This window comes from Python bivittatus, unplaced genomic scaffold (genome assembly GCF_059951505.1).
Source record: "Python bivittatus isolate LINGU-HERP-01145 unplaced genomic scaffold, Pbiv_v1 ctg000340_np1212, whole genome shotgun sequence".
Taxonomy (NCBI): domain Eukaryota; kingdom Metazoa; phylum Chordata; class Lepidosauria; order Squamata; family Pythonidae; genus Python; species Python bivittatus.
In genome coordinates, this window is record NW_028277056.1 from 3,805,319 (window position 1) to 3,828,808 (window position 23,490).

Consider the following 23,490-nt stretch of genomic DNA (forward strand, 5'->3'; position numbering starts at 1 on the left):
CTGTCTGTCTATCTATCTATCTATCTATCTATCTATCTATCTATCTATCTATCAATCAATCAATCATCAGGTTTGTATAGCCGCCCATCTCACATACTGACTCGGGGCGGCGTACAAATTAACTTTGTACTTTGCTTTACAAAGGAAAATTCAAGAGCAAAGCCAAGAAAATAAATAATTAAACTGAATACATCGAGAGGGCAGCGTTCTGAAATAAAGGACTGTTCTTCATAATAAAGGACACACAGTCCCTGTAGGGATTGGGTGAATCAAGGCAGTGCCAATTCTGTTTCACTTCTAGCCAAGTGGACAGTTTCGCTCTTCCGGTCTGAGTCTCCGGGAAACTCACGGCAGCTAAAAGAGACCCCACATCCTCCTTTCTTATCCAAGGCCTGTTCGAGTCTTGGGGAGGGCGAGGGGGAAGGCCAGCCTTAATATTTATCTCTTTTCAGCAGCATTCCCCAACCTCCAAAACACTGGGGGGGGGGGGGGGGGATGGCAATTCCCGGAAGACAGCAAGCAATCAGCTGGGTGTAGGGGGTGCAAAAATAGGGGGTGACAGCAGGTCCCTTGCAGGACACCCTACTTGTGAATTCAAGGGGCGGGAGGGCTGGACTCACTGTGAGGGGCCCCAGCAGGTCATAGCCCTTCCAGCTGCCCCTCTGAATCCTGGGAAGACAATTTCTGGTGGGGAAACTGAGGCAGCTTGGCACGGTTGGGCTCTCCGGGGAAGAGAGCCTCAGAAGATCAGGATATAAATCTGTTATCCAAAGCCACCCTGCCATCCGTCCCCGCCTGCATCAGCCGGGGGCCCAAATCTGCCACGCTGAGCAAGAACGGAACACCTTGCCTGGGCAAGCACGAACATTTGCCTCTTTTAATCCGGAGGATGACAAGTCGAGGAACAGCCAGAACTCGCCAAAGGCTGTGCAAATGTTTTACCTTGTTGTACACCCTCTCGACTCATATTCTGGGCTCGCCCATCTGGGGCTAAACTAGATTGTGTGGGGCTTAGTACATCCTGCCCGGGCACTGCCTCAATCGGAGCTTATCAGGGGGGTCCGGCGGGTGTGGTCAAAAAAGTCAAGTTGGTGGCCACAGCAGTGCGAGCAAAACTCTTCTGCTTTTCAAAATGGTTTTTATGATTTATCTGAGTACACCCTGGGGCTTATTTATGTATTTGCGTAACTATTTGTATAATTAGCCTGCCTTTCTTCCTGGAACCCAAGGTCTGGATGCATTCCTCCTTCCTTCCATTTTTCCCCCACAACAGCTCTGCAAGGTAGGATGGGCTGACCAGCTCAAATCACCCAAGGAGTTTCTACGGCTGAATGGAGACTAGAACCCGGGTCTTCCCGGTTCTAACTCCTGAATCCCTGTGTTGCAGGCTCACACGTGTTGTAAACCTGCCTAATGCAGTTGATTCCGATAAAAGCAGTGGCTTCGTGAGATGGGCGAACCCAATCTCTCTGGGATCAGCAGCAATTAATTCAGGAACAACCCCCTCATCCTGATCCTTTATTGCCATTAAACTTATTCTGGTATCTATAAAACGCTCACATTTTCCTTGACTTCTGGCAGTTTAGGGGATGACTTCCTTGCCAACAGGTTCGAAGGGTCTCCACATGATCTCCTTCCAGAACATCGCCTAGCCTAGCTGAAACCCTGGGTTTTCCCCAGGCTAACTAGGCCCAGCCTAACCAGGGTGCCCCAAATTTGGTCGGGTTTGCTATGGCAATTGCATACCCCCCGGCTTTTTCTCCTGTCTCTCGCTCGTGCCCCTGTTTTTAGACGTCGTCCCCATCAGGTCAAGCGTTTGTCCCCTCGGTTCTTCCCAAAGCGTCACAACTTTGAAACTATCCATCCGATGCCCTTTAGAGAAACCCGTAGTTCTTCAGGGGCCAACGGCCTTTCAAAGAGTGAAATCACAGGGATACGTGGCCAGAAGCCCAGAGAATTGCAGGCGGCCCCCGGATATCTGCAGTGTATGGTCAAAAAAGTCAAGAACACGGGCACGGGGGCCTGGTCAAAGCTCCACCTGTGTTTTGTGTGCTGCGATTAGGGTGCAAAACAGACTGATTCCTTTCTCTAATGGGCAGGTCCCCTCCTGAACAGCTGGAAGTAGGAATCTGAGGACACAATTTTTACAGATGTTTACTTGTTGATTGATTGATTCAGTTTATTAGGGCTATCCAGAGTTTAGAATATAAGCCTAGGCCAGTGTTTCTCAACCTTGGCCACTTGAAGATGTGTGGACTTCAACTCCCAGAATTCCCCAGCCAGCATGGCTGGCTGGGGAATTCTGGGAGTTAAAGTCCACACATCTTCAAGTGGCCAAGGTTGAGAAACACTGGCCTAGACATTGCACTGTTTTTGGAGACCCAATCAGAGCATTGCACAACTCAATGAATTTGGTCCTCTCTTTCTGTGGATACCCAAATATCCTTATTTGGCTGTTATTACAACAGGATCTTTCAACAAGATCCTAAACTAAGATTGTGTTTACCCAGCACAGTAAATTAGGGTCTGCTTACGCATAATCTGTTGAATAAACTTGACAGCTCACCATGCTGTTAGAAGGTTGGGGCATGTAGACATTTTTATATATTAAGGCATTTAGATGTTTAAACATTTATCTTTATATATTGTATAATATGAAGTAAAAGCAGGCCTAGCAAAATGCCAATATTCCCTTTCCTGTATGTATGGTTGACTGTACTTTAGATTATCAAAAGGTTGCATATATAAAAATGTCTACATGCCCCAACCTTCTAACAATGCCATAAATTATGCTTTACAAACTGCCTTGGTGGGGTTCTGATAACCTGCTAAAGGCAAGCCATAAACCATATTCAGGTTTGATACAGCTTATCTGCCAAAGTAGTAGAATTACATAAGCTGTGTTTGCACAATATCCTTAACGTAGTGATTGAATTAGCTCCTTTTCTGGGCTTGCAAATTAGACTGAGCCAGAAGCTAACCAAGTGGTCTGGATTCCCACAACACTGTAAGCCAATGAAAAACTAACCAAGGTTATCACTAACCAAGTTTAGCATGTTGTGTGAATGTGCCTGATAAGCAGGCTTGCAAATACAGCCATTGCAAGGAAGGAAAGTACTATGAATAGATGCCATTGGCCTTTGGATCGTCCATGCAATGGACATCTAACTTCACAGGAACTTGATTTTTTTCCAGGGTCCATCTGAGAACTCTGCATTTCTGCTTGTGGACAGTGGTTCTCCAACTAGTTGGCTCATGTCATGTTGTTCTGGGGGACCCCAGGAAAGAGAAAGCAGTTGTAGACCCCCAGGGCATTCTAGGGTCAGGGATCACAGAACCCAAAGGGAGAAATCGAGAAGCCCTTGAGATATCAGAGCTGGAGAATCTCCTTTGCAACCGAAAAGACCTTCCCTTGCATTTGCGAACAGCGCTGAAGACATCCTCGATTGTGAACAGCCTGCCTGTAAATATACAGCCTCTTTATTTTCCAAAAGGCCACGGTACTTGGATACTTGGATACTTGGCACAGTATCTCAGCAGGTTTTAAATCAGTGTTTCTCAACCTTGGGAACTTGAAGATGTGTGGACTTCAACTCCCAGAATTCCCCAGCCAGCATGGCTGGCTAGGGACTTCTGGGAGTTGAAGTCCACACATCTTCAAGTTCCCAAGGTTGAGAAACACTGATTTAAATTCATCTCTTCCCAGATCCTGCTGGCACCATTGCTTCCTCCTTGGAGGGTCTAGTAAAACCAGAGCCCCAGCTGCTTTTCTGAAGCAGGGTCCTCCCCGCCGAGACTTGCATCGGCTAACAAAAATCTGCCAGAACAGCACAAAGGCCGCAGTCTGTGTGTGGCATCCTGGCAACTCGGGCTTCCCCCCAGCTACTAAGATTAATAGGGTCAGAAGGGCAGGGTGGTTAGAAAATTATTTTTATTCCCAGGCAGGATCCCACAGTCCTCACGGCCTGCTTTTTTAACTGACTCTTCTCCAGGCGGGCATGCTGCAGATGTCCTGGGACTACGCCTCCCAGGCTGGCCTCGGGCTGGGGATTCTGGGGCTTGGAGTCCCAGTGTGTATCTGGAGGAGGTTCGCAGGTGGGAGGATGAAGACCCCACCGCCTGCCCAGGACAAGGAATTGCTGCTGGACGTCCTCCCCCTGGTTTGCGCTTGGCCCTCTCCAAATTTTATTTGTTTGTTTGTTTGTTTGTTTATTTGTATTTCAAATTTAGATACCGCCCAACTCACAAAAAAGTGACTCTGGTTCGCAATAAAGCAACAATAAATATTAAAACACAATCAAAACAATATGAAAATACAGTAAAAATAGAATAAAACCAAATGCTAAACCCACGTATTGAAACATCCCTTTGTGGATGCCAAAATGCAAACCTCCCTGTTGTGATGCTTGCATCTTCCGGGCAGAGAATGAAAGAGAGGCTGGCTATAGATGAGTAACTCAGGCAAGAGGTCAGGTTTTTATGACGTCCCGTTTCCATCCTGTTGGGATGTCTCATGGGGAGGCAGAAAAGTCAAGATGGCGGCTGTGGTGGTGCAATCCAAGGCCGGCCCCCTTTGTACGTGCGTGGCACGTGCTTTTCTTTTAGGGTGTGCCATTTCATGCTTTGACTGTTTCCCCGTGGACCCTAGTTACGTTTCATCATTGCATCCCTTTTTCCTTCTTCCATTAAAGCACCAAAAGATTCTTGTTGCCTTAGAATAAACTGAGATAAGATGGGGTGGAAACCAGACAAGGTCCGATTTTAGACTCTCTTTAAAAAGACTTTAACGGGTTGTGTCAGATAATAACAGTTATAGAGAGAGTTAGTGAAGCCTCCATTTGCAGGAGCAATCTCTCTTCAAGTGCTAATTGATTTAAGGACAAATTCCTCCAAGGTCAACTGCCTGACCACAATCTAAAAAAAAAAATGCAGTTGGATGAAAATTTGGCTTCATTTCTCATTTTATCCTATCCTGTATTTCATTTCCATTATTTGTTCCTTCCACTTTTCTTCTTCACTTCAGAGTTAGTCATCCACATTGACTTCACTGATTTTATTTATGGCACTTTAATCCTATTTTCACATCTAGGCACCATCCTTTAGGAAGGAGGAGAGAAATGGTCCAGAGAAGGGCAGCGGAGAGGATCAGGGTGCGAAAATCTGAGCCCCACGAAGCGAGATTGAAGGAGATGGGCGTGTTTAACCTTGAGAAGAGAAGACTGAGGGGACAGGCGTGCCCCCTCTCAAATTGGAAAGGACGCCTCCCAGAAGAGACTCAAGGCCCCATTGCTCCAGAAATTCAAGACATGGAGTAAAGGGTTCAGGTTACGGGCAGGCAGAGTGCGGTTGAATGTTAGGAAAAACTTCCTAAGAGCAAGTACGTTCAGCAGTGGATCTAATGACCAGAAACCTGATCGATTCCCTTCTCTGGATGGGTTCAAGCCGAGGCTAGACAGCAATTTGTCAGGGGGATGTTTTAAGGTGAATTCTTCCACTAAAAAGGGGTTGGGCTAGATGACCTCAAGACCCCTTCCAGATAAAAGATTCTAGGGTTTAGGACACAGGGACGGTCTCCGGTTCTGGGCACCGCACTTGGAGAAGACCTCTTGGAGTAGGTGCCAAGAAGGGCACCCAGGAGGATCAGCGGACGAGAATCGAAGCCCTGGGAAGAGAGCGAAGGAGCTGGAGGGGTTCAGAAAAGAGAGGAGGGATCCTGACAGCCCTCTCAAATGCCAGGAAGGGTGTCTCACAGAAGGTCAAGAATGCAAGACAGGAAGGCAAATTCTACTTGATGGTTAGAACAAATCTTCCTAACAATAAGGCAGTTCAGCAGTGGATCCAGCCACCCAAAGTGATCACGGGTTCCCATCTTCTGGATCTATTCAACCAGAGGCTGGCCAGCCATCAGCTGAGGATGCTTTCACTGGGATTCCTGTGGGGGTTGGGCTGGATGGCCTCAAGGGTCCCACCTCAAGGATTCTATGAAAAAACTAGTGAGGGCATCAGTTCTTAGTCCTGGTCCAAGTTCACATCCATGTTTCTCCCACACTTTTGTAATTATATAGAACTGAGCAAAGGTTGCATTTCTCTTTCAGGGCTATGTCTGCAATGCAATCGCCTATGGAAAGACTATCGTGGATGGAAGTTCTAGTGTGGCCTTCCTCAGTGGTGCTCCTTTCAGCTGCACTGGGACTACAATGCCCAGAATCCCCTGCCAGAACAGTCTGTACCCCTACTGACTTGGAATTCGAGGAGCTGCAGTCCCACAGATCTGGAAAATGTGCAGCTGGAGACGGCCAAGCTTCTGGCAGGTTGAGAGCTAAGAGGAAGCAAGGTTTGAGGATGATCTCACATTGCTGCTTTTTTACTTCATCACAAAGAGACAATTGTGCAAACTCACCGGCACAAGTGAGTCTCTCTAGCACTATCTCAGCAGTGAGATTCCTGAGGGATTTGCAAACGTCCATTTGTGGAACTTGGAATCCGTGTGGAATGTGTTGAGGATAGCTGGATTTGTACCACCGTAATCCGCTCGGCACTGTGCTTGTGCACTGTGTGTGTGAAAGCCACTTGGTGAGATTAACTTGCCAGCAGGAACAATTCCCACAGACACACCCAAATTCTACTGGTTGTCGCTCTGACATTGTCCTCACCTTTGGTTTCATGAGCTCGTAAAAATAACATCCCAACATCTCCAATGCTCTCTGGTGGTTCGTGTGATCTGGTTCCTCCTTCTGCACACAAAAGTGAGAGGCCTCAGCTCACATTTTCCTCGTAAAACTATTGGCAACAACTTTCTTAAACAACATCCGTATCATGTTTTCCAAGGACAAAAGCTGAGCTTCGCGTCTTATCTATCAACCTTGGCAAATCTGCTGCTGGGGAAGATTTTGATGGCTGCTCGGAGTCTGCAGTTTGCCCTGTCCCTTAATATAACTTCCCAGATTCTAACTGAAGCCCTCCAGATGTGTTGGGACTTCAACTCCCAGAATTCCCAGCAGTAAAACCTTATGCAATTCAAGTTCTCACTGATGGAACGCTGATGTTCTCTTCCAATAACCTTTTCAACCTGGTGCCTTGCAGATGAGTTGATGGCTGGGATCTCTGGTGCATTGGGATCCCAACACATCTGGAGGGCACCAAGTTGGGGAAAATAACTTCAAGCTATCTGCCCCATATATCAAATTCATCTGATGCCAAGGCCCACCAATCAAACTGTTCACTGTAGTGAAGAGGAGAGGCAGAGCATGGCACGAAAGCTAGAACAGGCCTGTTTAGAGAACACATTCACTGATTTATTCCTGAGATACAGTATGTATGTGCATCTTTTCAGTAACATATTAAGAATTGGGCCAGGGTGCATGTAAACCAAAGTATCAGCTCGATATAACGCCATTGAAATGCTCCACAATTTTAAGCAGTTGGATTGAACCCATAGCTTGAGAATGACCATCCTATTTGCAAACTTCAAATATTGACAGCTCCTTGCCTAACATATTGCATTATCTAACAAGCCAGCATCCTTCTCAGAAGATATCCTGTTCAGCAAGCTCCCTATCACCTTTAATTACAAGCTTCCTGCTTCCTGCCTCTGGTGCTAACTGATTCCGGATTAGAATGGCTACCACATTGCTAATGAATTGCCTAAAGGAAGAAGATTGAACAGTGATCATTTGCAAATCATTAGTCGAATTACGAGACAAAGCCAGTATATGAGTCTTCACTCTTTAGGCAGAAAGGATTCACTATTTAAAAAATCATTTAAGGGACAATTGGTTGGATTCATGCAACACATTTAACCAACTTGTTGAATTCACCTATTTTCTGGGTTTTCGGAAGACACTGAACTAATCAGGGTGAAAACAGACTGTGCTTTGCAAATGCAGTCACTAGACCAGTGTTTCTCAACCTTGGGAACTCAAAGATGTGTGGACTTCAACTCCCAGAATTCCCCAGCCAGCATGGCTGGCTGGGGAATTCTGGGGGTTGAAGTCCACACATCTTCGAGTTCCCATGGTTGAGAAACACTGCACTAGACCTTTAAGGGTCCTGATGAAGATGTTTGAACCAGGTAGAAGCTACGTTAGGAAACCTTTAATGTAAAGGCCAGTAGCCCTTAAAAGTCTCAATGCTGTTTTGCTACTCCTGACCAAATATGTTGGCACTGCCATTCTTTGTCAGCCCTTCGAGGTACACCAGGTTAGGAAACCAAAGTCATGCAGGGTAATACTACTTTTATTATAAGGTTACGGTAACAGAATCTTGCAAGTCTGAATATGCCTCCCTCCCTTTATCTTCATGGAAACTAGGGAGGGTCCTGTCTGAGACACTTTCTCGGGTTACAGTTTTGGCCCAGACTCAGGTTTCTTTTATCTGCCTGTTGTCTTGATTGTGGCTCTTTCTCCTGGGTTATTCCTTCTGCCCATTCTTCAAGGGTACAGATGGGAAGGGAGAACATTGTAAACGAATCTGCTGCAGTTCGTCAGTTATGGTTTCTTTTCCAGATTTATTGCATGTTCTTCTTTTCAATGCACTGTCGAACTACAGAAAGTTGATTCTGATGATGGGGGTCTATCCTGACCCGCCTTTTGGGACATCATCCCCCAGCGATCAGATTGGCCCCAACCCTGGTGGCGGCCTTCAAGACATGGTTTTGCCAACGAGGTTGGGGGGTCTGGTTTGGCGGCCAAGCCCGGGCAATGGGCATATTGATTTGTGTTGGGTGTTGTGTCCTACCACGGCTGCTGCTTAAGTGTGTTGTTTTTAAAATGTTGTAAGTTTTATGGTGTTTTTAACTGTTCTTAGCCACCCAGGGTCATGCATTTGGGTCATGCATTTGAGATATGACACGGTTTAATGGTTTTTCGTGGTTTTGTACAGTATGGTTTGTATGGCTGTTTCATTCTGTCTTGTGGGGTATTGTTCATGTTTTAATTGTAAGCCGCCCAGAGTGAGAGGCGGCTATATAAATTGAATAAATAAATGGAGTAAATAAATCAATAAATGGGAGGCCACCTAAATCGAAATACTCAAGAAATGAATGAATTCGTTCGAACAAACCCATGGAATGTCTGCGGTGCTATTACTGGGATTTTTATCAAAGAGGGTTGGTGCCCTTGGGCATCGACGTGTCTCCAACCACATTCTTCAACTATACCCCAGCCCATACAGGGGCAATGGGTGAGAAGAACAACAGCTTCAGACTATTTGCTAAATACGTGTTTTGACTTCCAAGTAGCTGAGATATTTTTTAGGCTGCTCCCAAGGCTGATGAGAGCTGGAGAAGGGAGGTTATTTGGCTCAGCTAAGCGGACAAACCAGCAGAATCAAAACTGGAGGTATACTCTGGTCTGGAACATCTTGTTGGTCCAGGGCAATCCAGGCCCATCAGTTGATGAAGCCAACCCTGGGGTTGCTTCAGCATTTTGCTGACATTAACAGCAAATTTCCCCCCGGCCTTTGGGGGGCCGGGAGGTTTGGGGAGCCCCATATGGACTGTCATGAGCTGGAAGATGAATCTCAACAACATTGTATTATTTATTGATTATTTACACCATGTTTTTTATGTATGGCCAGCCACCCAGAGTCCCTGAACTGAGATGTGCAGCTGGATTAATGCCTGAAATAAGTACATAAAAATGGTTAAAGAAAGGAAGGACATGAAGGGGGTCTTGGATTTTCAGATCTTTTCCCAGCCTAAATATCAGGCACAGACTAATTCTACACCCTAAGGGTGCAACTTATTGGTCTAATAAAATTTGGGGAGGGGTGCTACTTTGGGGACACCCAGATGAATGGGTTGAGAGAGTCATGGGAATATCTACTGGTGCTCATGGGCTTAAAAGAGCTTGGTCACATTTAACTATGGTTTACTCCTCATTTGTTAGATTGTGGTTTGATTGTGCATTGGTGAAGGGTATGGTGTAAATCAGTGTTTCTCAACCTCAGCAACTTTAAGAGGTGTGGACTTCAACTCCCAGAATTCCCCAGCCAGCCATGCTGGCTGGGGAATTCTGGGAGTTGAAGTCCACATATCTTAAAGTTGTTGAGGTTGAGAAACGCTGGAGTAAATAAATATTTTGTCAATCTGTTTGCTATAGTTCCTTTAGCATTCTGGTTGCATCTTGAAATTATGTAGAATCACAGATTCCCTGCATTGGAAGTACCCTCCTGGAGGTCATCTAAGGACCGGAATCCTAATCTTGCTTCTCTGACCTCCTTGCCCATGTTCTTCACTTGCGTCCACCCTAGTTTTCCACTTTTTACAAAACCTAGAAAACAAGCAAATCCTGTCCCTGAGCAGATAGGCAGATGGAAGGTGCAACCAGGTCAATTTTGAGAGGGCAGTAATTTTCAAGGTGAACTGAGCTTGGGGGGATCCCCATCAGGATCCAGAGCTTGGCAACATGTTCTTCTTCCTAGCTTTCCTCCAATGGGTGTGTACTTCTCACAACCTTGCAGTCTGATCTCATCCAGAGCAGCCATACCCATCTCTCTTGAGATCACTGAAGAGAAATGATGACTGGATCAACATTTCATCTAGATTATGAATGAGTGCAATGCAAATCTGGAAGAAAATTAAGATTTCATGCAGTCCTCCGGGAAAGCCTCTTGCTTAGTTGATCATCTCTGGGGCAGGGAGTGGATTGACTGATCTTTTGATGAGTTGACTGGTCCCCTTGATCTAACTGTGATTTAAGCCTGGGGGAGCAGGATTGGCTCCATCTGTCATCGTGCTATGGAAAAAGAAAGACTACTATGCCCACATTGGTCTCTAAAGGGGAAATGGAGATGTGATGGAGAAGGCTACAATCTTTTCTGGCATTGCACAACATCATGCAATGGTGTGTGTTGGCATTGACAAAGAACCCCAATTTTATTAAAAATTAGGGGCCAAAAATGTACAAGATCTCCAAACTCATAAAATTTCAGCCATGAACAGTAAAGGAACCAGCAGTCAAGAAATGCTCCACAGACTAGCACTTGGTAGAACAGCCATGAATGCCTTGGAAAAGAGACTCAGATGCTGTGATGTGTCTATACCTGCAAAGATCAGAACTGTGTAAGCCATAGGATTCCCTGTGAAACTCCATGGAAGCAAAAGTTGGACTTTAAAGACACAGGATAGGAAGAGTATTGAAGCATTTGAACGTTGGTGTTGGAGAAGACTCCTGAGAAGACCATGGACGGCCAAGAAAACAAACTAATGGATCATCAAACAAATCAACCCAGAGTTCTCACTTGAGGCAGGCTAAATGACCAGGCTCATGTTGTCCTACTTCGGACACATTATATGAAGACCCAGCTCTCTGGAGAAGTCCATAATGCTGAGAAAGGTTGAAGGAAAGAGACAAAGAGAACCAGCAGCAAGGTGGATGGACTCAGTTACAGCAGTGATGGGGGCACATTTGCAAGACCTGAAGGACCAGATTAGGGACAGATCTTCATGGAGAAAATCTACCTATGTGGTCACCAAGGGTCAGCAATGGCTTGATGGCACATAATCAGATCAAATCACTCCCAAGGCAGGGACATCCACAAGAAGATAAATAAAAAGTCAAGATGGCAGCTATGACCCAAACTACACCTCACAGAAATGTACATTGCGCCGTGGCTACTAATGTTGGTTGTCATTACACAATCACAATCCCAATGACATCCACTGGCCACAAAACCAGAACTGGGCTTCTTGGTCCTTGGTCCCAGAACTAACATTCTTCTGCAGAATTAATGGAGGATGGATCTCACTTGTTTCTGGTAGCTCGCAAGCCAACTTCACTCTGCCTTGTTTCTCACCTTCTACTCTCAGCCAGGCTATTTTTGAACTAGGCTGAGCACTCTTTCAGGGGAGCCGTAGACCCATGTTGAGAAACAGTGCAGCTGCCAGGTCACAGGAGCAGAGGAGGGTTATGACTGCTCCCTGTTTCATCCCTTCCTGCTCCCCAGCTTGACAGGTTGCTAAGCCCACCGTCCTAAGCATCTGTGGAAAGTCGCCTCATCCCATGATAGAGAAAGCAGTTGGGGGTTCTTTGTCCCACTCGTAGCCGGGAAGAAAGATGAAGCCAGAGGAATCCACCCATCCCTTCCCCTAACTGGGGCTCATCAGAGGGCCTTAGGGACCCTCCATTTGTCTGTTCTCTTTCTTGCAGAAGGATAGGACCAGCAATGGGAGCCATTCAATTTGCGCAGCAGACTTTTTTGCTAGCTCGGGAACTGGCAAATAGCAGTTTAATTCACCCCTCTGGAAAGTCCCTCCCTCTCCTTTCCAACAGGCTGGAAGAAACATCTTTTTCTGAGACACAATTCAATACTTCTTCGCTCGCCTGTCCCATGGTAGCCTCAAGAGAAAAGACCATGGTGGGAAATTAGCGGTAAAATAATATTATGGGAACTCTAGCTGCCTTTCCTCGCATTTCCAGTCTGGAGAAAATGAAAGCCGGGCATCAGCATTTGGAATATGTTAGGGTTCGATATTGAAAATGCAACACTATCCTTGTTTGAAGGCTGGCCAGGAAATCATGGCTGCAGCCAACTTTTCAGACAGAGATGCCCGGAGCTGATCTGCAGCACCCCGAGCAGATCGCCCAATGAAATTGCTCGACTCCTCCTGAGCAATAAATCCAAGGACTTGATTGTTTTCTAGGCCAACCGCAGCTGTTGATCGGGAGAGCTGCGCGCTGGGGAGGGGAGGGGTGGGGTGGGAAGGTGGGGGTGGGGGCCAAAGTCTGGAATGTTTCTGGCTCAGAGTGCCAGGAGTTATTTAGAGAGCAAAGGGCATGTGGGCAGCCCCAGCGAGTTGCTTTATGCACTAAGATCCACTCACTGTCCCTGTCCTGCCCACCGTTATGCACTCAGTGGTGTTATTAGTGCTCGCACGTGATGGAACTACAGAACTATTTCAGCTCTACTGCTGAAGGGATGGGTGAGAGTCCAGAGGTAGAAACAAAATTTAAACCTTTATCAGCAACCATTAAGCAGAACGGATTAATAAAGTCAACATGGCAGCTGTGGCCGTTCAACGGAAGCCCCGCCTCTTTTGGGGGTGCATGTAATAAGGGGTATGACTTTGATGGAGGGGTTCCAGTTGCCATCTTTACTTTTTTAACCCTCTCTCTGGACATCCCTAAATTGTCCACTGATTTTCAGGTCAGGGTGCTCAAGGAAACAGGGTTGTTGATCCCCAAATACAGATTGTCCTTGTTTAGCAACCACAACTAGGACCGGCCACTCGGTCGTTAAGTGAAATGATCACTAAGTGAAACCGCGACTGTGCTTACAGTTTTCCTTCAGCTTCCCTTTGCTTTACAGACCTGTGAAGGTCGTAAATGCAAGGACTGGTCGCAAAGTTACTTTCTCATCACCATTGTAACTGCAAAAGGTCGCTAAACGAGGCAGTCGCTAAACGAGGACTCCCTGTTGGCTTGAATGAAATCCCCCCAAACTCTGCCAAACAGGAAAAATGTTTCCTCCAGTATTGCTATCCTACCGCCATTAAAAATGCGTTTTTAGAGATTTGGCCTCTGGACTATTCAAAAGCTGCCACTTGCAGTGGAAGCTCCAGGCTGATATTGTTGAGTAAATCTGTGCAAGCTTCTAATTGATCTCCTTTGAGCACCTTCAGGATCTCCTTCTATCCCTTGAATTCCTGCAAAGGAGAGCATGTTTGGACCGGCTCACTCCCTGGCTCTGTGCATGCAAGGATCACCCTTAGGGGCAGCAAAACGAGCCAGCCGTGAACGCAACACGCACGTCAGAGACACGCATCTCCTCGGCTAAACAAACAAGCCAAAACAAAACCAAAAAGAAGAAGAAGAAAAAAAAAAGAGGAGGAAAGGAAAGATGGCAACTGTGCCAAGGATTCAGGTGGGCTGAAGGGGAACTATGCAAAACTGGGGAATTTCCAGCTGACTTTTTCCTTCTCCAGCACCACGTGCGTGTGCAGAGAAGGAGGAGGGCAGGTGGGACAGAGCGAGTGTGGAATTAGGCTATTTTAAGAAACCTCCCCCCCCCCGCCTGCCGCCAAAGTCGCTTTGGCCAGAGGGGAAAATAAAAGAGGGGAGGGGAATCTCTTGGGGGGGCAGGAAGATCAGCAGGTGCAGGTTGGCTGGCCCCATCCTTCCACCCACGGTTGTTCCGGCACAAAGCTCCCCTCGGTCTCAGCCTCCCGGTCCTTCTACAGAGAGGGATTAGGTGCCCGCATTCAGCGCAGCCCTGCTTTGGATGCCTGGTTTCTGATTTCTTTTCTTTTGCTTTGCTTTACAGCAGCACCTTGCATTCCGGCAAGGGAGGGCATTTGGGGACATCCGCAGCCGCGATGCCTGTTCAGGATTTGGTTTCACAGACCATCGTCACTCCCCCCCCAGCAAAGAGGGGGTCTTTGAGGACAAGGGAGGATTCATGACCACCCCCATCCTCATGGGCTCCTGGACTGTCATCATCTAGTGGCTTTGACACAGGAGCGGGAAGAGGCAGTGGGACCACTGTGCTGACCATCCCAAAGTGAACTCCCTTATGTGCTTTGCATTCTGCCTCCTTTGCCCTGATTGCCTAGCCCTGGTGTTCACATGGAACCAGGTGGAATTCAAGAGACTTTGAAGGAAAAAGAGCCCCCAAGCACCCCCTAGACTCCTTTTAAAGCAGGGTTTCCCAAACTTAGAAAGTTTCAGATGTGTGGACTTTACCTCCCAGAATTCCCCAGCCAGACTGGCTGTTTCTGAGAATTCTAGAAGTTGAAATCTGGAGCACACAAAGATTGGGAAATATTGTTTTAAAGCTTCAGAATCAGGTAAGGGTTGAGCTGTAGCTCTTAGTGAAGCAAAGTGCATGAACTGAGCTTCCCCCTTAAAGAATCATAGAATTAAAAGGTGCCTGAAAAGTAATCTAAGTCAGTGCTTCTCAACCTTGTCAACTTTAAGATGTGTGGACTCCAACTCCCAGAATTCCCCAGCCAGCAAGTTTGAAAAACACTGATCTAGTCCACCCCACCCTGCAATAGCCTCCCTCCCCTGGCGAAAAACTGTAAGAAAAGTCCACCACCTTCTTACTACAAATACAAAATACTAGACCAAGACGAGACCAAATATCAAAGACTATGCGTTGTATCAACATCTTACCCCTCACTTTGTGGGCCTCCTCGCAAGCTGATGTAAAGTTTTAATGCTTTCTGCAGACCACTTCCTGACCAGACACAGACCTTCTGGTCCTCAAGGAGGCCGGGTTCACAACAAATGTTTAACCTTAAAATTGATTTAAACAAAATACGATGGCTGCCTTCACACAGAATGCTACGCAAAACAAATACTCCTTCAAGAAGATTAACAAGATTCTTAAAACACTTGTTAAGATTCTTAAAACATCACAAGACATTGGCTGGGTTTCCACAACACAGTGACGCACAAACCCCTTAGTTAGGGGCCATAGAGTCAAGCACAGCTGCTGGTGATTGCCCAGCTTTCTCAACTAGTCTCTAAAACCATCTGAAGCCTTTGTCAAGCTACACAGCATATTATAACCTACCCTAGCATGTGTGAACCCTACTATAAAGATTTTCCTCAAATCCCTTCAGATTATTCTTAAACGCACTAGTTCCTTCGTCTACAAAATTAAGTCTAACATAACTGATTATTCTTCATTGTGTTTAAGTTAGATGCCTTACTGATCTCCTGCAATTTTGTGTTAGGCTCCATCCTTAGATGCTTTATTAAAAACAGGGGCTCTGCTTTCCCAACTCTGCTACTAGATATGACATTGTCTGCTCTTCTTGCTCCTCAGTTTTCCAATAAGTTCTGCAAAATTTGTGGATTTTAGATTTCATGACTTAACACTTGGGGTGTTTCTCAAGCACTAACTAAAGAAATTTTCACTTCTCTTTCTTGCTCCAGTTTGGCTCTGGAAGACTAAGTCCTTCCAAGTCTCTTACTCAGTAATACCTTGCCATTCTCCCAAACTTGAAGCCAACAAATGTCCCCAACTCATCTTCAAGCCCTTTGAAATTTGGAGGAATAGTGTGGTACACAAGAACTTGGGCACTACTGTAGATTAATCAGTCAATCCAAGTTAACTTTGGTTCAGTTTTGAGCATATGCCCGTGCCTTGGTCTGAATAACAAATTACTTTGTCAAAGAATTTTTGAAATATGAACTTACAAAGGGAGGCTGAGTATGATGCAAGAAAAATTAACAGCAAATTACTCATAGCATATTGCAATAGGAAGGGAGGGCCCACCGATGAATCAGCGTGGTCGTAATGCCCTCCCAACTACATAATACTAGCCTGCTTTAAAGCAGATGGCTGTGTTTCTGTACAAAAGAATTTCTGCAAACTGGAGAAACATTGAAATGACCAAGGTGACCCAATCCAGGGGAGTTTAAAGCTATACAGGCTGGAACAGAAAATTTTAACAAGAGTGCTGGCGTTGAAATCTGCCTCAAGGTTGTCATGAACACCCACTGATGCCTGAGGTTCCCAACCAATTATTTGTGAAAAAGCATTTCTACGTTTATAACCAAGACCACATTTCTAAACCTTTCCCTGTTTTCTTGAGTAAGCTTCATAGTGGATGATGTCACCCAACACCCTGGATCAACCCATCAATCAGAAACTAGCAAAATACAGGTTCCACCACCCACAAACTGAGCAGTTAAAACTAACCATGATTGAATGAAGTTGTTTGATCTTTAACTGACCTGCTCAAATATCTTCTGCATGCTCAGCCAAGGGCTGCCAGGAGCCAGAAGGTAGAATAGAATGAGATGACAGAAGAGATGACTCAGGTTCAAACCACAGAGGGGGAAAAAAAAAACAGTTTGCTCAAAAATAGCTTTTATCTATGGAAAGCGGAGCAGAATAAAATTCCCTCGCAGATAGAAATCTAGCAGGTACAGGGCTGGGCTAGATTTTTCCTCCCCTGCCTGGGAGGCTTCTATTTAAGGAATGGCATGGAGGTGTGTTCTTCAAAAAAAGAGAACATGTTTGAACATCACATGCGTAACACCGTTCACGTGGCACAATCCGTTCTGTCGTATCATCCGTCTTCTAATCCTTCACGCCCATCTCCTTTGAGGCAACCGAGAGATGCAAACTCCAGGCGATCAAGAACCCAACTTTTCCACTACTTGCCCCTCGCACTTTGCACACTTTCAGCACTGTTTTGTACCATTCGGGACAATTCTACAGGGAAAGCCCAAGAGAAAAACCATATTTCTGCAAGCACAGCACGTGTGCGTGAAACACAAGCAATAGCATCCTTTTTAAAGCAGCTCTAAACACGTCATCTATGTAGAGCATTGGACTACGAAAAAGATTCCCAGAATTGGGCAATTCTTGCCAAATTCACCTTGCAGCAGGAAAAAGCTGGATTTCTTTAATGCAAGTGATCGATTGATATATCGGTTAAATTTAGTGGCCGCCCAACCCTGGAACGACTCTGGGTGGCTTGCGTGTAAAAAAATAGCAACAATAAGAAAAGAAAATTCTACACATCCAGACCAAACCACACTTTGTAAAATGCAGTCATCAGGGGCCCTACCGGTACCCTACCCCAAGGCGTGGGAGAAGAGCCAGGTTTGTAGAGACTTCTGGAACAACATCAGGGTGGGGGTGACATGGATCTCTGGGGGGCTCCCGTTCCAGGCTCATTTTGCCTCTCAAAACAAGAAGAAGGGAATCCAGTGGAAGATGTCCATCCTCCTGCAGCCAGCATTTTGCAAAAGCCAACTCAGTCATTTTGGGGGGGCGGGGGGCAAGGGGAGACACGCCAGGGCAACTGAGAAAGGTTTTAAACCCCTTGCAAGGATCAATGAGAAGGAATGCAAGTAAGAAACTTAGCATCAGTTCTCGTGACATGTAAGAGGGCCTGATTCCAAAGAGAAATGGTCTCCATTGATTTCAGAGCCATTGTTCGGCAGCAGGGCTCCGATACTCCAGATAACAAAAAGCTGAATGCTGGAAAGGTCAGGCCCCCGCCCCACGGTGACCCACCGCACGTCAGCAGAGGAAGAGGAAACAGGTGGATCGGGCTGCTAAAGGTCCAGTTAGGGATGGATGAGAAGATTGGGGCACCTGAATTTTGATGCCAATCTCCTCTTTCCACCCCACAGAGGGTCTGGAATGCAGAAGCCGGGTGCAAGCGCCCCTTTCCAGAACTGGCAGGTATTGTCTGCTGCTCAAAAGGAGATGTAAAGCTCTGTCTATTAAGCGAAAGTGCACAGAAAAGCCTATTTCTTGGCAGACGGATCATGCAGAAAGTGTGAGCAATAGAAAGAGCATAACCCAAAATGCATCCTTTAGGGCAGTGTTTCTCAACCTTGGCAACTTTCAGATGGGTGGACTTCAACTCCCAGAATTCCCCAGCCAGCCAGGCTGGCTGGGGAATTCTGGGAGTTGAAGTCCACCCATCTGAAAGTTGCTGAGATGGAGAAACACTGGTGTAGGGCCTGGAGTGATGGATTCAGCTTACAGAAAAGCAGATCCTGATGACATCTTAGAAGAAATTTCCTCAGCCTAAGAGCAGTTTGAGGGTGGAATCAAGGATGCAGAGAGCTGGAGGCGCCTTTGGGTGGGATTCATTCAGGGGGAAGCTGGGTAGCCCTGTGTCTGGGAGAATTTAATTTGGATTCCTGCCTTCAGCAAGGGGTTCGAGTAGATGCTCTCAAGGGCTTTTAAAAATTGAATTAAAAATAAAATAGAATACAGGATCTCACAGAGCTCTTCTAACTCTAGGAGTCTGTTAAAAAAATAAGGGGATAACTGACTTATCCAGTTATAGAACAGGCAGATTTCTACACCGTGCCAAATGCACTGTGAAAATCTACATATCCAGGCCAATCTTGGTCTTTCTGGGTGGTTGTTTGAGATCTGCTCACGGATTGGAATTGGAGTCCTGTGACCGTGCCTGACAGACTTCTGGTTTGCAAGAAGTGATCTCAATTCCTGTAATTCCCCCCATTTTGCACAACTTCCTGCTCCTTCATTGCCTCTTTCAGAAATGAATGGCAATGCACGGGATGAGGGAGAAGCTTTCTTTTAAAAACCACCACCACCACCACCACCACCACCACCAAAACCACGATAACCTTGTTCTGGACCTTGCTGGCACCACACCAAGTGTGATTTCGTGCACATGGAAATAAGATGAAGGCCAGCTTTGCTTGGGTATGCCTGTTTTTCAACATCACAGAGCGTGTGCATGTTTGTGTGTAGAAAGATTACATCATATATTCTCACGGAGTTATACTGGATGGGTTGGATGGAGAAACCATCAGAATATTTTATTCTCCAGAAGTACCAAACGGGTGACCACTAGGGGCCAGCAAAGAGTTAAGGTTTTCAGGGTCTCTTTATCACCATCTTGAGGACATCTGGATATTGCAGCCTCCATAATTTTTTCTCTATGTAAGCTTACCAGCATGGACTCAAATTGTTCAGAAAACACCACCTTTCCCCAGTTATCACTCTCTCACTGGAAACAGGACCAGACCACTTTGCTATCCCCGAGCCTCCTCAGTACCAGATTTCCCCCAAACTAAAGTCTTTGAAATGCAAGGTGCTGAATAGAGTTTTTATAGGTCGGTCAACTGACCCTTTTGCAATATGCTTGCAAACTTCCGTCTGCTGCTGCTAAACTCCTAAACCATTGGTCCCATATTAAGCAAACGAGCCAATTAAGTTTAAATTTAAATAATCAGGGAGGTCTGTCTGCATATTACATAATCCAGACAGGAATGCAGTCCGTGTCATCCACCAACGATGCAACGTTCACACCACTGAGAAATCCTTTGGGGCCGTCGGGCTGGCGTGTTAGCCAAGGATGTACAATTATTGTTGAGGGCTGGGTCTGGCCTCCAACCACTCCACAGGGTTTTGCAAAGCCCTTTTCTGTATTTGGGTTTCTGATCAGCACGTCCTCCCCAAACCAGACATAAACCTGCAATTAGAAGTGTCTTCCTAGCTACCCAGAGGGGACGATCCAGTTTCAGTCGATCCATTCTCTGGTGGAATTGAAAGGTAGGATCTCATTAAGTAAATAAAAATTTTCTTCCCACTGATCTCAGTGGGTCTCTTTCAGAGTTCTCCTCGGCCTTCTACTGCTTGCGGGGATTATGGGGACGGTGATGAAACCCAACACCATCTGGAAGACGTTGGGCAGAAGAAGGTGGCTTTATTTAGTGAGGACTCATATTAGATTTCACTCATTGAAATGTTCACCTATTGAAACGTTCGCTCTGCCAGTCAACAGTAAATGCTTCCTTCCATATTAAACTTCTGTGACCCAAACATCATACCAGAACAGACGTGGCGGTATATAATGCAATAAAAATGCTTTGTGTTTTCTTTAAAAGTGGACTTTTCTTCTTCAGATGGTCCAGGGAGGCTGAAAATTCTTAAAAGATGTAGTCTTTTTAAAGGCAGTCTATTCCAATAGATACAGTAGCAAGCTTTGGAAGTTAATTAACATGTAGGCAGTTCATTGTAATTTGTGAGGTTTGGTCTGTGTTGTCTGCTTTGCATGGTTCTTGTTAAGGTGCAATATGATAATCGTGCTGTTATGTTGTGGTAAGCCGGTGTTTTTCAAACTTGGCGACTTTAAGATGTGTGGACTTCAACTCCCAGAATTCCCCAGCCAGCCATGCTGGCTGGGGAATTCTGGGAATTGAAGTCCACACATCTTAAAGTCGCCAAGTTTGAAAAACACGGCTAAGCACTTTGAAGCCCCAGGTGGGAACAAGTTGGCTGACTCTAAAATAAATGGGCAATAAACTTTTTTATCTTAACTTTTACATCATAAAAAAGCAACCAATCTGAAGCGGCCTTAGAATGCTTCCGGCAGCAAGAAAATAGATTTTTTAAATACCATTTCGAAAATTCAGCTATAACATTTCCAGAAGAATTTGAAAACACTCTTTGCAGGAGGCTAGACGGAGGCTGAAGTTAGCTATTTCCTGGTGCAGGGAAAAAAATATCTAATGGGACAGCTGTAGTTTCAGCACGCCCCCCCCCCCGGCGGCTGGGGATGATTGGAATTGTAATCTAGCACACGTTGAAATGTTAGTATGGGAGGATTTATTCTAGAGCTTTTGCAAAGCTTATATCATAGATCAATGCTGGGCAAGTCATAACCTATTTAAAGGCAGAGGTGGGAGAAATAGTATCCAAAAATAGTACAAGTTGGGGTGGGGGGAACCAGGGAAGGGAAGAAGGAATAATCAAAAACTCAATGAGGTTCACCTTCCACAAACTGGAAACAAAAAAAAAACAGAATAAAATCTAGAATGGACAAGGTTTGGGGGGGACAGATTATAGGGGGGGAGTTTGTTGGTGCAAGGTCTATGAAACTCTTGTGATCTCTAAGGTTGTCCCTTGGGAACTCGGTGCCCAAGTGTGCCGGAATGCGCCCAGAGGCAATTCGAAACACGCCGCACCCGATTCGGTTCAGCAATCTGTGCCCCCCCACCCCCCCCATATCCCTGAGATAGCTTACCCTTCCAGGGTTCCCCCAGGCGCCTCTCACGTGGCCTGGCTCCCTTCTCGTCCCATGTTCAATCCCTCCCAGAGAAGCGCGTGTTTGTTTTCCTCTGCTGGACCCTCCTTTTGTCCTCACGAGACGCTGCTTGCTCCAGCCCCGGCTGGAAACAGCCGCGGCTGCCACAGAGGTGGTGAAAGAGGAGAAGAAGAGGAAGAGGGAGGCGTGCCTGGTGCCCAGGCCACCCCCTGCCTGGATGGCTGAGAAGGGAGGACCAGGCCTGCTGGGTTGTTTTCCTCTCTCCCCCTCCCCAGCTCCAAAGTCTCGACAAAACTTTTTGCAATTTCAACCCCGGTCTCTTCTTGGCCGGAGAAGGGAGCGGACGCCCCCGAGTTCCCATCCTGGATGAGGTCGGAAGCAACTCCTGGTGCCCCCAGGTGTCCGAGCCCAGAACTGACTCTCTTGCTCAAGAGGAAGAAGAGGGCAAAAGGCCGACCTTTGTCGCTTAAAAAGGACCCGGAGTGAAAATTTCACTCCTCTGAGCTGAAAGGCTTTTGGCTGTTTTGGAAACCCTCTTGAAATTTTCACCCTAAGGGAGAAAGGAAAGCTGAATTGGCTCTGAAGTTTACGGAGGGGCAGAAATGTTGCGGGTCCCATCGCTGTCCCTTTTCGTAGAAAGTAGGGGATGATGGTAGCGACACTGGCTGAGCCTGGGCTAAACCATCATACCTAGTTTGGGCCCAGTGTTTGATTCTTTTGGGCTTAGTGTGAAGGTGAGCCTGGTTACGGTGGTTCGTATCGATGATTTACACCTTTACATCTCCCTGTGTTGTGGAAACCCGGCCAATTGTGGAATATTCAATAAACCATGGTTAATCAGATCATGGCTTCATGGGGTGCACAAACTCAATCTTTCTCATCCAAAGGAAGGACTATTGAGGGAGACAGCAGAAACCCTTCCAGGTGGAAACAGGGGCGTCTGCTGGGGGGGCAGTCAAAAAGTCAAGCTGGTGGCCACAGACATGGCCACTATTACTGACTCTCGAGGGGTGGGGCCCCACCTTTTCTTCGTCTTCCCTTCTTATCATTTGAACAAGTGCAAGCCTATCCCAAAGCAACAGGAAGGGACGACCACAAATGATTCAGAGGGTTTCTCATTCAGGAAAGAAACGCTGTAATTTGCAACGCTTCCTCTCAGCTTCTGTGCAAGCCGGAGCATTTCTATATGTATTTGATTTGATAATAGTTTCTCATCATCATCCTTTGAATCTTTCTCCTTCCTTCTCACTCGTGTTTGGACGCGCCCCTCGTGAAATGGCTGGATTTAATGGAACGAAAGCAAATAAGGGGGGAAGAGAATTAGTTTCACTCTTTCACAAGATGTACTCAAGTTAGGTGGTTGATCTGGTTACTCATTCATGCACTTCCTGGCTTTGCAAGATCACCGTTTGAATCTAAACTCACTGATGGGTTGGGTTCACACAATGTGCTCGGCCATAGCCAACCAAACCAAGATCAGCACTAACCAAGACGAGCATATTGTGTGAGCAACTTTAGTTCTGGGAGGAGTGCCTTGAGTAAATAGAGCTACCATGTTAGAACCTGGGATCATCTGCTGAAATTAGATGCAGGAACATCTGCCTCCAGTGGACGAAGAAACTTCTCCTCCTTATCAGTGTTAAGGAATCTGCTGGCTTTATGCATCATGCTAAGTCCTAAGCTGGTTTGTTGATTTTGACTTACTGTGTTGTATCAACCCAGCCATTATGGCTTGCAGATCATGGTTCATGGTGCTCCATCTGACTACATCACATGGAACACCATGAACCATGTTCTACAAGCCATAAGCAAGGACAGGGCTTCAGTTGCACAATTGTAACCACCATCTTGACTTTTTTGACACTTCCTCCATCTCCAGCAGATGCCTCTGGTTGCAGCCTCCAAGGAAAATGAGTGAAGTCTTGGGTTCTGGGGTGCTCCTCAAATTTAAATTTCTTTTCCCTCTGCTGAGTTGCATATGGAGCTAAAAT

At 46.2% G+C, this 23,490-nt stretch overlaps 1 protein-coding gene across 2 annotated transcripts in view; it reads right to left on the reverse strand.

Annotated features, from left to right (window-relative positions):
• P2RY2 (purinergic receptor P2Y2) overlaps nucleotides 1–21,834 on the reverse strand; it is a 32,272-nt gene extending 10,438 nt beyond the window's left edge. For both annotated transcript variants that reach the window (XR_015796066.1, XM_007442473.4), the window contains exon 1: nucleotides 21,479–21,834. The gene's annotated coding sequence lies outside the window, so the exon portion shown is untranslated. The remainder of the gene's footprint in view (nucleotides 1–21,478) is intronic.
• Between the last annotated feature and the right edge of the window lie 1,656 nt (nucleotides 21,835–23,490).